The 14,224-nt window shown below is 35.5% G+C and overlaps 1 protein-coding gene across 15 annotated transcripts in view; it reads right to left on the bottom strand.

Moving 5' to 3' along the window:
• The window catches only part of LOC129577783 (5-hydroxytryptamine receptor 1), a 112,100-nt gene that overhangs the window by 75,092 nt on the left and 22,784 nt on the right, over positions 1 to 14,224 (bottom strand). For 3 of the 15 annotated variants that reach the window (XM_055465355.1, XM_055465363.1, XM_055465364.1), the window contains exon 3: positions 11,707 to 11,950. The exons of the other annotated variants lie outside the window; for them this stretch is intronic. The gene's annotated coding sequence lies outside the window, so the exon portion shown is untranslated. The remainder of the gene's footprint in view (positions 1 to 11,706; positions 11,951 to 14,224) is intronic. 15 annotated transcript variants of the gene reach the window in all.

Here is a 14,224-nt window from a genome sequence, read left to right as displayed (position 1 = left end):
GTACATCGCGTTGGCTGTGTAGCAGTAGCAGTAGCAGCAACAGCGGTGAAATAACAAAAACCCATTTGATGTGGAAAATTATTGCTTTACAACATTGATTCACGTCTCTAGAGGAAAAACGATGAACGAAAATGCTTAAGATATATTCCGTGCATCTCTAAGCGTTTGTATGCAGATATTGGAAATGGAATGAATTTGGGCTCCGTTAGCACGCTTGTACTTGTATTCACATCCATCTACATTGAGTCTGTGGGGCTCGTATGTTTGTTGTGATATTTTCAAACCGAATTGAAAACGGCCTGTTTTTGTTGGGCTCCCATACTTTGAGCTGGAATTTTATTTCTATATTTCGGTGCGGTTTTCTATTTCGAATAGCAAACACGAAGGAATCGAATGTGATCTGGCTCAAAATATCCTCATTTACATATTTTTATTTTGTTGTTGTTGTTGTTGCGGTTCACTTTCATATTTTCTTTATTGCTTCGGTTTTCCATCGCTGTGGGATGTGATCGAGGCTGATTTAATAGAAAAATGTTTTTTTTTCGGAGCCAAACCTTGTTTGGTGGCTGATTGATTAACGGAATCATCTCTTTTTAGCGTGTGTAGCTAATACACTCTCACAATAAATATAAATACATATTCAATTGGGAAATATCTCACAGTGGAATGTATTATGGCGGCTGCTGTTCAAACCTTGTTGAAATGTTTAATAATTAACATCGCCTAAGTTCCGAATCTTTCGGGATTCGGTTAGGCAAAAGGGAGAGTGAATATGAACGATGCACAAGCCAAACAAACCGGAATTTTGTATGTAACCGAGCATCGAGCGGAATGTTCAAGTTGTCAGCAATTGGTTTGAGCTTTGGGTTTTGTGCTTTAGAATGCATGCAAAATGCGCAGCTGTCTCTCTCTCTCTCTAGGGCTGCCATTGGGATTCAACAATTGAAATCGATACAATTTGGCACGTTTTCCATCGCACACAAGTCAAATAAATTTTTGGATATGTTCTCTATTTGAATATCGTCATTCATCGATTATAGTATGCTGAAGTGAACACATCTATTCCACTTAAACGCAACGATATCTCATGGAAAAAGAATATTGAGAAAATGAATAAATGAATAGGTCTAAATGAAGAAATCGTAGTGTCAGTCTGGAGGATAGTTTTTACACGAACGCTATAACATTGGAGAACTCATCTCTACTTTTGAAAATAATCAAATCCAGTTCCTTGCACATGCAAGACATTTGACATTCGACCAATGATGTCGTATATATGTGTGTGTGTGTGTGTGTGTGTGTGTGTGTGTGTGTGTGTGTACATGCATTAGAGGGAAACTTGAAACAAATGAGAGAAAATCGCTTGAACTCATCCACTTTAATAATTGAAGCGATTCCATACTCGACAGGCAAGTAAATCATTTCGAATTCAATTGAAAGCTCCTACCGTATAACGCTAGCAAAGCATGAGCTTGTATTAGTTAATTGAATCATGATTAATAGATGATTTAGTCCAATGTTTGTGCTTAAGCCATATTTTAGTAAGCACATTTTAATTTAATCGGTATACATGAAGGCCATTCAACAAACGAATTCTTCCATCACAATCCAAGACACACATGCATATAGCCCACTAAATACATCCACGACAAATGAACAATAAATTCCACAAGTCATCAATTTACATAATGGAAAATTATTATTATGAGTCATTTCATCAATAGATAAACATAAACGCACGCACGTGTGTACACACGATACGTGGTTATGTTGGCGACCGAACGACGTACATATCCGTCATGCCTGATGATTTGTCGAAATGTACCAAGCTGGAAACAATTGACGCGGCATATGAGCAAAGCAAATATTTTTCAATTCAACTCATAACAAGATTCATGATTGATATTAGAGACAAGCCAATTGAATTTTTAAGGATTTTCAATCATCACCAATGAACACGAAAATTCTAATATATGGTATCAAGTGTGATAACAAACACATTCGGGTCTATTCTTGATAAAACACTGTGTTCAACACAGCCTTGAATATTCGCTTTCCTTTCGCTCTTCCTGGAATACCATCCTTCAAAAACAGATCATGCCGTAGTTTCCGTATCAAACGTTTACCCAGAGCTGGCTATGTTCATTGATAACCGTGTTCATATGTGGACAAAATTCCCTCTACATGGGTTTGACGTTTGATTTCTCAATAATTAATTAGATTGATTTCATCGTTAAGATGATGCCGTCGCAGGTAGCTGGGAATATTCTTCCGCCATGCTCACTAGACACAGCAATGCGCAGGCTGGATTCACACAAATTGATCGAATTGTCGTTGTTCCATATTCATCGAATTTAATAAAAGGTTCGATGAAATTTTCAATGAATTCACAAGATAACTGTCTATTTTCAGCGAATTTATATTCAATAAATCGATGGCGCTACCTGATTATATCTAAACACGGGCAAACACTCAATTGAATTCCAGCATACACGAAATCAAATGGAATTTTCATTCAATTCAAATTAAATTCAGTGGCTTTATTGATTCATTCGAAAAACCTTCCGTTGAATAAATAAATACGGCAATTAGTTCGATTTTAAACACGTATCGTCTTCAATTCATAGTGTAAAATGCGAAGAGCAGAAGTTGTCACACACACACACACAGGTGGTGTATCTTTAAAATTATACACTCGATTTATAATTATACACTCGTTATAAATACCAGAAATATCGATATGAATTGAAAATTTAAGTCTTTCTTCATCGAAATCATATGAAGTTTCATACATTCCGTCATTTTTCGTGTGTAATTTCGTGTGTGTTTTTTAACATTCGATTTGCCGTATACAAAATACTAACATAACCACAATGCCGCACAAATGTGACAGAGACATTTGCCCACCGTCGAATGTTAATGGTCCGAAAATCAAGTGCAACAAGTGCAACAACATTTGCTTTCTGAAATGTTTTGGTTTTGACGTTGATAACACAATGAATGCAGTGAAAATCAAATCACAAAACTGCGTTTTTTGGATCGAAACAGCAACCACTCAATTCAGCTGCTGCTCAATAAACAAGGCAGCTAGTGAAATGATTACACCACAACAAATGAATACAACTCAACCAAGTACAAGTGAAACTGTTGACGGAAAAAAGACTGTCTTGACCGAAATCAACAACATTAAAAAGATGCTATCGGATCTCAAGCAATCAAGCGACCAAACGTGTGTGGATTTGTCAGCGATAAAATCGTCTACCAGCGAAAGCAACAATTTGCTAAAAAAAGTCACTGAGCCCAAAAACCAAATGTCATCGTTCGCCGGAAATCTGAACCGTGGTCCGTTTGCAACACCAACTACATCGTTGATCACAAATTCATCTCGCTCAAGTGCCAAACGCAGCTTTAAATTAACAAAAACGCCAAATCAAACACAGAAGATGGGATTGGCTAATCTGCCAAAGCTGAGAGAAGGAACGCGTGATATAAATCTCGGTCCACCGGTCGAATTAAACCGCCGTGAAAATGCAGACAAACCGTCAAAACCGACATTTGATAAGGAAATTTGGATATCAGGCCTGCATCCAACGGTAACAAGTGAAACGGTGTGTGATTTCATCGCCAACAACACAAATGTCACAAACAAAGATGATTTTAAGTGCACAATTCTGTTCAAAAAAGATTGTGACTTGAGCAAATTGAACTTCGTGTCCTTCAAACTAGACGTCAAGCTCGATCACTTTGATTATCTTATGGATCCATCGATTTGGCCGAAAAAAGTTCGAGTTCGTGAATTTATCAAGTCGGAGCCATCCAAACTGGGAGCCCTGCTTAACACTTCGAGTCCGGAGCATGCAGATAAACAGCGCAAAATCGATCAGGCAAAAAACGAATCTCAAACAACAAACACAGAACCAATGGCAATATCGTGAGTCAACGAACCATACACCCAACCCAAACCAAAATAACAAGGTATTTCAACTCTGACCATGAGTCAAGCAGCAACAGCAATCAAAATAACAACAACAAACATTTAGTAGGGAATAATATTGTAAGTTTAGTAGGGAAATATAACAAAGATATTATTTATATAAATTCCAGAAGTTTAATCGCTAATCTAACACAAATTCAGTGCATGTGCAAGTCTCTTAATCCCAAAATAGTCATCTGCTCCGAATCAAGAATTACGAACGATATTAATGAAAATGAATACGCCATTGATGGCTATAAAAGTGAAATTTGTTTATCACACAGCCGCTCAACGGGCGGTGTGGCTATCTATATAAATGAAAACTTGAAACATAAATTAATTAAATCGATCTCTATTGCAAATAGTTTTTGGTACATAACCATAGAAATAATTGAATGTGATATGAAAGGTATTTATAGCGGTTTCTACCGCTCACCTGATACGAACCAAAACGAATCCATGAATATGATAAACGAATACATTGAAAGTAATATAAACATTAACAAATTAAACGTCATAGCAGGCGATATTAATTTTGACTTTTCGAAAACAAACCAAAGAATAGTGAGATTAAATACAATGTTCGAATCATGTGGACTACAAATAATTTCAAATTTTTATACACGCATCACAAACGAAACACAAACACAAATTGATCTAATTTTAACGAATAGAATACACTCTCTCACATGTCAAACAGAAAGCAATGAACGAATCACTGACCATGAAACGATTAGTGTTAGCTACATTAACGACCTGACTATTAACAAAATACCCGAAACCTTTTTATCATGGAAATTTTATAATCAAAATAATTTAATTGAAAATCTTAGAAATTGTCATTGGGAAAACTTTGAATTTATTAATTTATACGAAAAAATCGAATTACTTAGATCGAATCTAAAAGTTTCAGTTGAGCCAATGGTTAAACTTGTCACAGTGAAAGAAAAAGACCTGAAATTAAGTTGGTTTGATGATGAATTGAATGATTTAAAAACCGAAAAAATTAAATGCTACAATAATTGGAAAATGAATAAAACAGATCTTAACTGGTCGAGCTATGTTAACATAAGAAACGATTATAACAAGTTGATAAAACAAAAAAAGAATAATGCGATAAAAAATGAAATTGTCAGAGCAGGAACAGACCAAAAGAAAATGTGGAAAAGCCTAAATAAACTTCTTCCAAGTAAAAAGGCTAAAATTTGCGATGAAATAATTTTCGACGACATTACAAGCACAGATATTGATGAAATAAGTGAAAAATTTAATTGCTTCTTTATCGAAAGCATAAAAGAAATAAACGTGCAAATTCCAAATGTTGATGTGCTCGACACTTTTGGGTGTTCGGTAAATATATTTAAATTTAAAGAAGTATCAATTGAAGAAGTTACGGAAGCATCAAAATTCTTAACGAAAAAAGTGAACAAGAGCCAATTGTGTAACTCAAATGTGTGGTTCGATGCCATGGAATATACTGGCCATTTTCTGACTAAAATAATTAACGATTCTTTAAGGAACGGAATTTTTCCAAGTCAATGGAAAATTTCGACAGTAACACCTATCCCAAAAATTTCTAATACAAATATTGCATCGAATTTCAGGCCGATTAATGAATTACCAGTTGATGAAAAAATATGTGAATGTTTAGTCAAGGACCAACTATTAGAATATGTAAATGAAAATGATTTGCTTTCTGAAAAGCAATCAGCCTTCCGAACAAAACACTCATGCGAAACTGTTCTAAATAGCCTTATCGCAGATTGGAAAATAAGTAGAGAAAAAGGGGAACAAATTGTAGTTGTTTTTCTTGATCTTAAACGAGCCTTCGAAACTGTTGACAGAAATATAATGCTTGAAAAACTAGAAAAAATCGGCGTAAAAGACAATGAATTGAAATGGTTTGAGTGCTATTTGAGTAATAGAAAACAGCATACGAAATTTAAGGGAGTTTTATCTAACGAAGCTGAAGTTCCAATTGGTTTACCACAAGGTACACAGCTGAGTGTTTACTTATTTCTCTTATACATTAACGACCTCCCCGAAATACCAGACATAGGCGAAATTGTTCTTTTTGCCGATGATACTGGGCTAATAGTAAAACACAAAAATACTAGAACTGCCATAGAAATAGCAAATCGTGAACTGAAAAAAATTGAATACTGGTTTAATGCCAACAAACTTAAAACGAATGTTCTAAAAAGCAAATGGATGTTAATTGGTAAAGAAAACTCTAGTGACATGAATGATCTTGAAATAAAAATGGATAATCAAATCATAGAAAGAGTCAAAGAAATTAAATATTTAGGGTTTGAAATTGATGAAAAACTGGACTTCAATGCACAAATAAATTCTATAACCAAAAAATTAGCCAGTAAAATAAATGTATTGTACCGAATCCGCGACAAAATAACTTTCGATATAAGAAAAATTGTATACAATTCGATTATTCAACCTCATTACGATTATTGTTCAACGCTTTATATAAATTGTACGAAAGAACAAATTGAACTGATGCAAAAACTACAAAATCGAGCTATGCGCTATATTTTGAAATGCGATTATAGAACTCCTTCTGAATTTATGTTAAAAAGTTTGAATTGGATGAGTGTAGCCGAAAGAATTAACTATAATGTCATGTTACTTGTTTATAAAATGAAAAATGATCTCGTCCCCCGATACTTATGTAATAAAATTAGATATGCAAATGAATTCCACAATAGAAATACCAGAAATAGAAATGAAATTAGGCTTCCAGATATAAGAACAGAGAACGCAAGAAAATGTATATTATACAACGGTGTGAAATTATTTAACGAATTACCAAATGAAATAAAAAATGTAGATAGTATTAATATATTTAAAAAGAGACTTGCCTTGCACATAAAAGAATAAAAGTTAGGGATTTTAATAATTGTAAAACTAAAAAGCGAAAGCTAATCACAAATAAAATAAATAAATAAAATCTATTTTCCCGGCAAACTGAGACAATATCGGTCGTTAATTATATTTCGTGTACGACTATGGATTTGGTTATTGGGCGTTCACTTCAATCAATTAATAGGCACTTTATATTTGATGTTTGCTACGGCACGACAAATATTCCTGGAACGTGAAATTCTCTGTGTTAATTCAATAGCTGGGCGATATGTGATATTGTGAGAAATTTAATGCTCGAATTAAATTTGCACTCATCCAATGCTCCGTTGGGCAATATCGATTATTATCGTATCATTTTTGATACGAACTGTAGTCAAATGCCATCGTTTGCGGAATAAATTCATTAAAATTCCGGCACAGTATGTACATTAGATCTGTATTTAAATTATACCGTCCGTTTTATTGCTCAAAAACAAGCGAAACGGAATCGGACTATGGCTTCAAGAGACTTAGCCGTAAATAATTGGAAGCAACCAAATGACACCGTATATATATCACGCAACGTTTGTTGTATGCGTGTGTATGTTTGTTGATGCGACGGCTACTGAGCACGAGAGATGTGTGTGCGGCTTTTGTGAGCGCGAGATCCGTGTATGCGTCGCTGTTGCAACCATCGATATGCTAGCATTAATGCTGTGCCTTAAAACATGCTGCTTCCTAAGCAATGCAAATGCGAACGTCTGATATCTATGTATATGTTGTAGTCAACCAGGTGGAAAACCTGAGTGAGTTGATGATATTTATAATGCGTTAAATTGACTTTATGAATAATTGATTTTCTTTTATCTCGCGTTCGATAATTTCTTATCAACAGCCATAGCGCAACACATCCTAACATCGACATTAAAGAAGAACCGCGTCTAGCATAACATACAACCTGACTCGTTAGTTTGAAAATGACATAATTAAGCAAAATAATCAAATCAGAAATTGATACCAATCAAAATGGATGCGCCAATACGATTTTCAAATGACAATTTGATTGACGGTTTTCCCATTGGCAATTTGCTTGGAACATCGAGATTTTCGTGCAATTAGGACGCACAACACGAGGTAAACATTCGCAACAAGAATTCTCATTAAAACAAATAGAGAGGAAAATTTTGTCTGAAAATTACTCGATGATACACCACCGGTTGACGGTTGATATGTTAAAGAGGAATTTTTTTGATTTCAAAATGTCAATTGTTATTTACGTCAAGTGTTTTCACAGTATGTGCCAATTGTGCACCATTCCAGAAACTTTTATGAACCTGAAGCGATGGGCAGCAATATCAAGTTGGTTTCCGTTCTCTCTATTTTTCATCCGCCATTGATGGATGAAATGAAACAAAAATGTGAAGGCTATGCTTCTGGCTGAAAATGCAAACAAAAAGTGACACGTGTAGCGATCACCTATAATGCTGAAAGGATGGAAAATTAAATTCATTAGAGAAAATTACCGATGAACATATAAATTCCACAGGCGACACCATGTCAACCGGACTGAATTTTCCATCAACCCACATAGTTTTCACAACATATCAACATTTATACGTACATTGAGGATGGAAAACCAAACTTTGAAAAAAATGAAATCAATCTCACCACCAGGATATGCACCTGACATTATTACTTTCAACCGTTATTTGACTGCAACATGTTTGAACAAAAAAAGCGCGCGAGTCTGACACTTTGGCTGTGGCACTTTCTTTGGTGGAATATTCCATGAATATGCAAGTCAACGGAGGAAAAAGCGCATTGCTCGCACAACTGAAATTCCTTTAGCACTTACACTTACACAGATCCACAACATGGCAAATACTTATTTGCGTTCATTAGAATATTGTTGCCCTGCAGTGTTGATGCGTTTGCCAATGTTGTCTGACTATTCAAGGTGGTAAAATAACAAACAAAAACTGCGATATACTTTCGAGGAAGACGAAAACAATGAGATAATGTTTATTTTCTGTTTTGACTTCAGTTGCGCGTCGTTATTGATTCCACTAACGGAATGAACGTACCAAAGGATCCAGCGTTTTTGTTTGTTTATTTATTTTCGTTGCAAAAAGTGAGAGAGCACGAAAGAGAAAACGGGATATTTGTTATAAATGGAAAACCACTGTCTATGAAAATTCTTTATATGCCCTCGAGGATAGATTTACAAAAAAAAGAGCGTGCTTAAACCGTTTTCGACTCAGAGGATTTTAGCAGCATCGCTTTGTGAGCTACATCGTATGTCACTTGCAAATTTTTAACAGATATGAGATGAAAAAAAAAACAACTAAACCTCCGAGGTGTTGAGTAGAAATCGGATGAATACAACAAAACAAAGTGAAACTCCTCAAAATGCAAATTTTATCATGGTTCTTTGCGTTATCATCTCCATTTTTCTTACATTCTTCTTTTTTTTCGCCCTTTCGCCACTCATCAATCTTTTTTCCCGTCTTTCAAACTACCCTCGGTAGAAAGATGAGCAAATAGCAAGAGAAACTAATTATTCACTGAGGATAGAGATACTCTTGCAAATCCCATTGAAAGATAAATTAAACAGTTTCGTTTATAATGCACATTGCAATTGGCGAGATAATTATCCGAAATGTAAGAAGAAGAAGAAGAAGAAGAAGAAGAAACAATAGCAGCGAGCAGTTGTAATTGATTCATCCCAACCTTATTTGCAATTAGGTATGCGGTAACCGTCAGTCCATTCAATTTTACTTGAACTCTATTCTATCTCTTAATCAAATTCAGAATTTCAGCAACATTTCATGCTCTTCATGAAGGCGATATTCAGAGAACTATTTCAATGGATTCTTGGCAGAATTAGTGTATGTGTAATTGCTTTTTTACTCAGTTGTTGGTTTTCAAACACAATATACTAATGATACATGATACAAATGCATTGGGCACTTTGCGCTACGCGCTACGAATGGTAGAAGTGTATTGTAATGGTGTAATATTTATACAAAATATACAGAACTGTTGATTATTTTACATTTAAATGCATATCGATCGCGAAATGGACCAAATATCAATTTGTTGCACCAACACCACTTCTTCAATTGATCATAAGTTTTTTTTACATTTACAATATATTTTATGCACTTTTTCGCAATTATAATGAACTGAGCGGAAATTATGAAGTTCATTTTACTTTGAATTTTCTTCCAAAGAGATTTCAATTTTGTAACAATCACAATTTCTGTTCAGTGCAAATATATTGAGATAACATGATTGGCTTGACGTTCGAGCAAGAAAAAAGAAGAAGAAAAGAATCAATGATGAGCTTAACAGCCAATTTAAAGAAGCAAGTAAACCGTTTCATTTTGGTTGCCATGTCCATTTTTTATTCGTCATCCCCGTTTGATGTGCAATCGCATGAGTGCACATCAGCTTGGCTATCACAAACAATCAGTCCGAAGTTCATTTGTTGTATTCCCGATGAATTTATATGTTTATCCTCTCAGGAGACCAAACGCAGATATTATTGCTTTAAAAGAGACCCAATCGCAATCGTTCAACCATAGAGCGTGCTTCAATGCCGCCGAAGCGTAAAACCAAAGAGCTAAAATACACAGAGAGAGAGACACACACACACACGCCCACAAACATTCACATTTCAATCGAATAGATAAAAAAAGCACTTGAAGATACACACAGAAAAACAGAACAAACAAAATAAATGCGAAAGGAAATTTACAGGCGGGGCAAAAGGAAAAACATGAAGCCATAAAGGAATAGAAAAATTACGGCAAAAATAAATTGTTAAATTGCCACGGAACAAATAATGAATTGGAAAATTGGTGGGCCATCCAAGATACATAGAAGAAGAAAAATTGTACAAACACTGCCAAATCAAAACAAAACCAAACAGCATACTAATAAGAAATCTTAAGTCAAATTAAGAAGTTGAGGAGGGAGCGAGAGAGAGAGAGAGAGAGAGAGAGAGAGAGAGAGAGAGAGAGAGAGAGAGAGAGAGAGGATAAAAGGGCTAGCAACAAGTTTCCAGTGATTTTCTATTGCCGATGTCTAAATCGAAACGGCGCCTTTGTATCGCCTTTTAAAAGCCTGGCAACGTGCAGCATATTTGTCTTCAACAAAAGTGGCAGTTAACATAAAGTGAGTTTCGGTTGGCACTTCTTTCTGGATTGCCTGCCTATCGCCAGTGTGCGAGAACACACCTAAATGGCAAAAATATGGAAACGGCTGAAGGCGCATTTTCTTTATGGCAAAAGTTTGAGTTTTTCTTCTATCCTCTCTTCTATTGTCGTTGCTGCTCTTGCTGCTGCCGTTTAATATCATTGTCGTTATTTTTGAGTTTCGAACATTGTGTTTACTAAACATGTGTATTGTACGTGGCGCATTACGAAAGCTGGAAGAGGACAAAAAACTTGGTACTAAAAGTTGAATGGTGAGAAAGGAAAAGAAACTGGCACACTGTTAGGAATGGATCCAACAACAAAGCAAAATAGAGCACAGAAGTAGAAGAAGTAAAAGAAGAAGAAGAAAAAAAACCAGCCAGATCACAACAAGTTCATGTGTTCATGTATGGCAAATCAAAACAAAGTGTTGGAGACGAAAAGAAAAGTCGAAGGAAGCAGCAGAAAATACCGTAAAATGTTGAAGAGAAAAAAAGAGAAAAAAAAACTTTTGCATTAATGATGGCAATAGACATTGACGACGTTCATGTATACAAGCTAAAACACACCTGATCGTTTCGCTTAAGCCTAATTTATTTTATTCGTCTCTTTTCATTCTATATCATCTGATTTGTTTGTTTGCGTCCTTTCGTTCGTTCGTTTTACGTTTTGTACCTGTTTCTTTCTGTTCCTATCTCTGTCACCTTTGCACCTTTTCCACCAGTTTTATCTTCCTTTTCTAATCTTTCTCACCAGCCCATTCGCTATCGTTTTGGCACTTTTATCAGTGTGGTGCTCCTTTGTCACCGTTTGTCTCTCATTATTATAATGGTAATTATTGTTGCTGTAGCCGGTCGCTCACGATCTTTTGCATCGGATAATGTCGTCATATGACACAGTCTTTTGCCTCATTATTTAGCTATAAAATATTTTCAAAATAAATTTTAGTTAGCATAATCTGCAGAAGATTAGCAAGAAGTAAGGGACATTAGCGACGCCAATACACACACATACACACATTGGTGTGCCTGTGCCACGCAATCAAATCTTCCCGATTCAAAGTATCGCTTACATTATTATGAGTGAAATTGTGACCGTAGTGGTTTTATGTATAGGCTGGGAGAACCAGAGAAAAATTGAGATAGGGAGAAAAAACGGTGAACGAAGATTACGTACCGCAAGTCACTGGGCGAACAATAGGACAGATGTAGACACGAAAAACGTTCAAAGATTTGCTAAAAAGTGAGGCAGTATGCCTATATTTCATGTTTATGCGGCTCTCAGTGACGAAGCACACGATCAGAAGTGCTCCCCATTTATATCCCACACATTTTCATTCTGTCGCACATTCATTTTTATTCGCTCCGTGCCGTTCTCCTTTTCCTTTTGTTGCTCGTCAATACAGTTTTTGGTCTCTATTAAAAAGCGCTTCCATACACAGCATGAATTGTGACCAAACAGTCAGTCGAACGTCTAACAGAGAGCCAAGAGGATCTCTTTCTCTCTCTCTCCCTGTATGTATGTGTGTGTTGTGTGCATGGTGTATGTGGATAATTGGCAGTCGACATTTGAAAGTAGTGCTAGGCTGGGTTTTTTTATACGTGCGATGCCAAGGCAAACGAAGTCAAATTACGTATGGGCACAAGAGCCACCAAACGTATACGCGTTCTCATATAGCGTCGCACATTTTTTGTAACAAGGGTGATAAATTCGTTTTCATGGTCTTCATTTTTTGTTCATCATTCGTACGGTATAGCATGGTTTACACTTATAAATCTGAATGAATCTTCTGCATATAATTTAAGGATCTGATTCACAGAAATACCATGCTTATAATGGCTTTTCATATTCTTTTTATTTTTTCCAAGCTCGAAAAACAAAAAAAAATGGATGAATGAATGAATGAAATAAAATTCATCATTTTCGCCTGCCGGCATTGGCCATAGACCAGGACCAGGATGTGAAAAATGCAAGAAAATAGCCGCAATCAGTAAAACCAGAATTAACGAGAGATAGAGAGAGAAAAACGCAAACCCAATGGGAGTGTTCAGTTGAAATTATGAACAAAGTTCAGTCCCACACTTTACGCACGTTTTTTCTAGCGTTTTTTTTTTCGACACATTTTTCACCGTTTAATGCCGAAACATTTGTGCATGGCATTATTATTAAAAAATATTTGCAATCATTCATTTTGTGAACAACGTACAATAGCATCGCATGGATTCGTCTCTCTCTTTCTCTCAAATTGCTTTAATTATATCTAGCACATTTTATTATTCTTACACTCAAAATCCGTGTACGGATGTCATTATTTTATTTATCATATGAAAAGCATTTCCACCGTTTATTTCCTCATCGGAAAATCGGCGTGTATTGTGTGCATAAAATAGCCAGAGCTCACGTACGCATACACACATCGCAAATTGAGTTTATTATACTCATTTTTCGTTTGGCTTTTTGGTTTAACCAAAGTTTAATTATGCATTAAAACCAATGATTCTCTGCTCATAATATTTCGATTTCCAGCGATAGCCAATTCGGATCGCATAAAAAAAAGTTATACGTTAATTACACTTTTATTGAGTAGGTATACACAGAGGTGGTGTTTGTGGTGGCGGAACCTTTTCGATATAATTCAAAGTTACGCTGATCTATTTCTCTCAGTTGTGTGCATGTGCTATATGGTGTGGCAAAGATAGGCAGTAGTTTGAGAATATTGGGATATTTTGGTTTTGTGTTGTTTTTTCTCTATTTAACAGCCAACATCAGCCAAAATATGTATGTAGTGGGCTAATCTGAATGGTCAATGCACATTGCACAGGCATAAAGTGTCTCATTAGCCAATAATATCGAAACTATAGTCATCAAATTTGTAATGAAGACAGGGACTGATTTAAATGCAGCAGGAATTTTGCAATGCCGTTGTAAGCGAATATTCAGTATTTTTTGCAATCTCTACAGTGTTCTATTCGATAACATCTTATCATACATAATGACGAGATAAACCCACCCGGCAATATTCTGTCAATTGTTCTATGTAAAACATGGAGTGTGAAATAGTAGAGCGCCACTACTGGAGAACGGAAGAATGCGAAAGAAAAAATTTCAAATTTATTTGCGCTCAAATTCACTCCGTCATATTCATTCTTGTTTTGATGTCGAAACAGTGAAAAAAATAATAAAAAAAATAAAT

This window comes from Sitodiplosis mosellana, unplaced genomic scaffold (assembly GCF_009176505.1).
Source record: "Sitodiplosis mosellana isolate CC-2019 unplaced genomic scaffold, AAFC_SMos_1.0 Smas_scaffold_6226, whole genome shotgun sequence".
In the NCBI taxonomy this organism is placed as follows: domain Eukaryota; kingdom Metazoa; phylum Arthropoda; class Insecta; order Diptera; family Cecidomyiidae; genus Sitodiplosis; species Sitodiplosis mosellana.
Note: the sequence above shows the minus strand (reverse complement) of the source record. Positions and strands in the feature narration are given on the sequence as shown.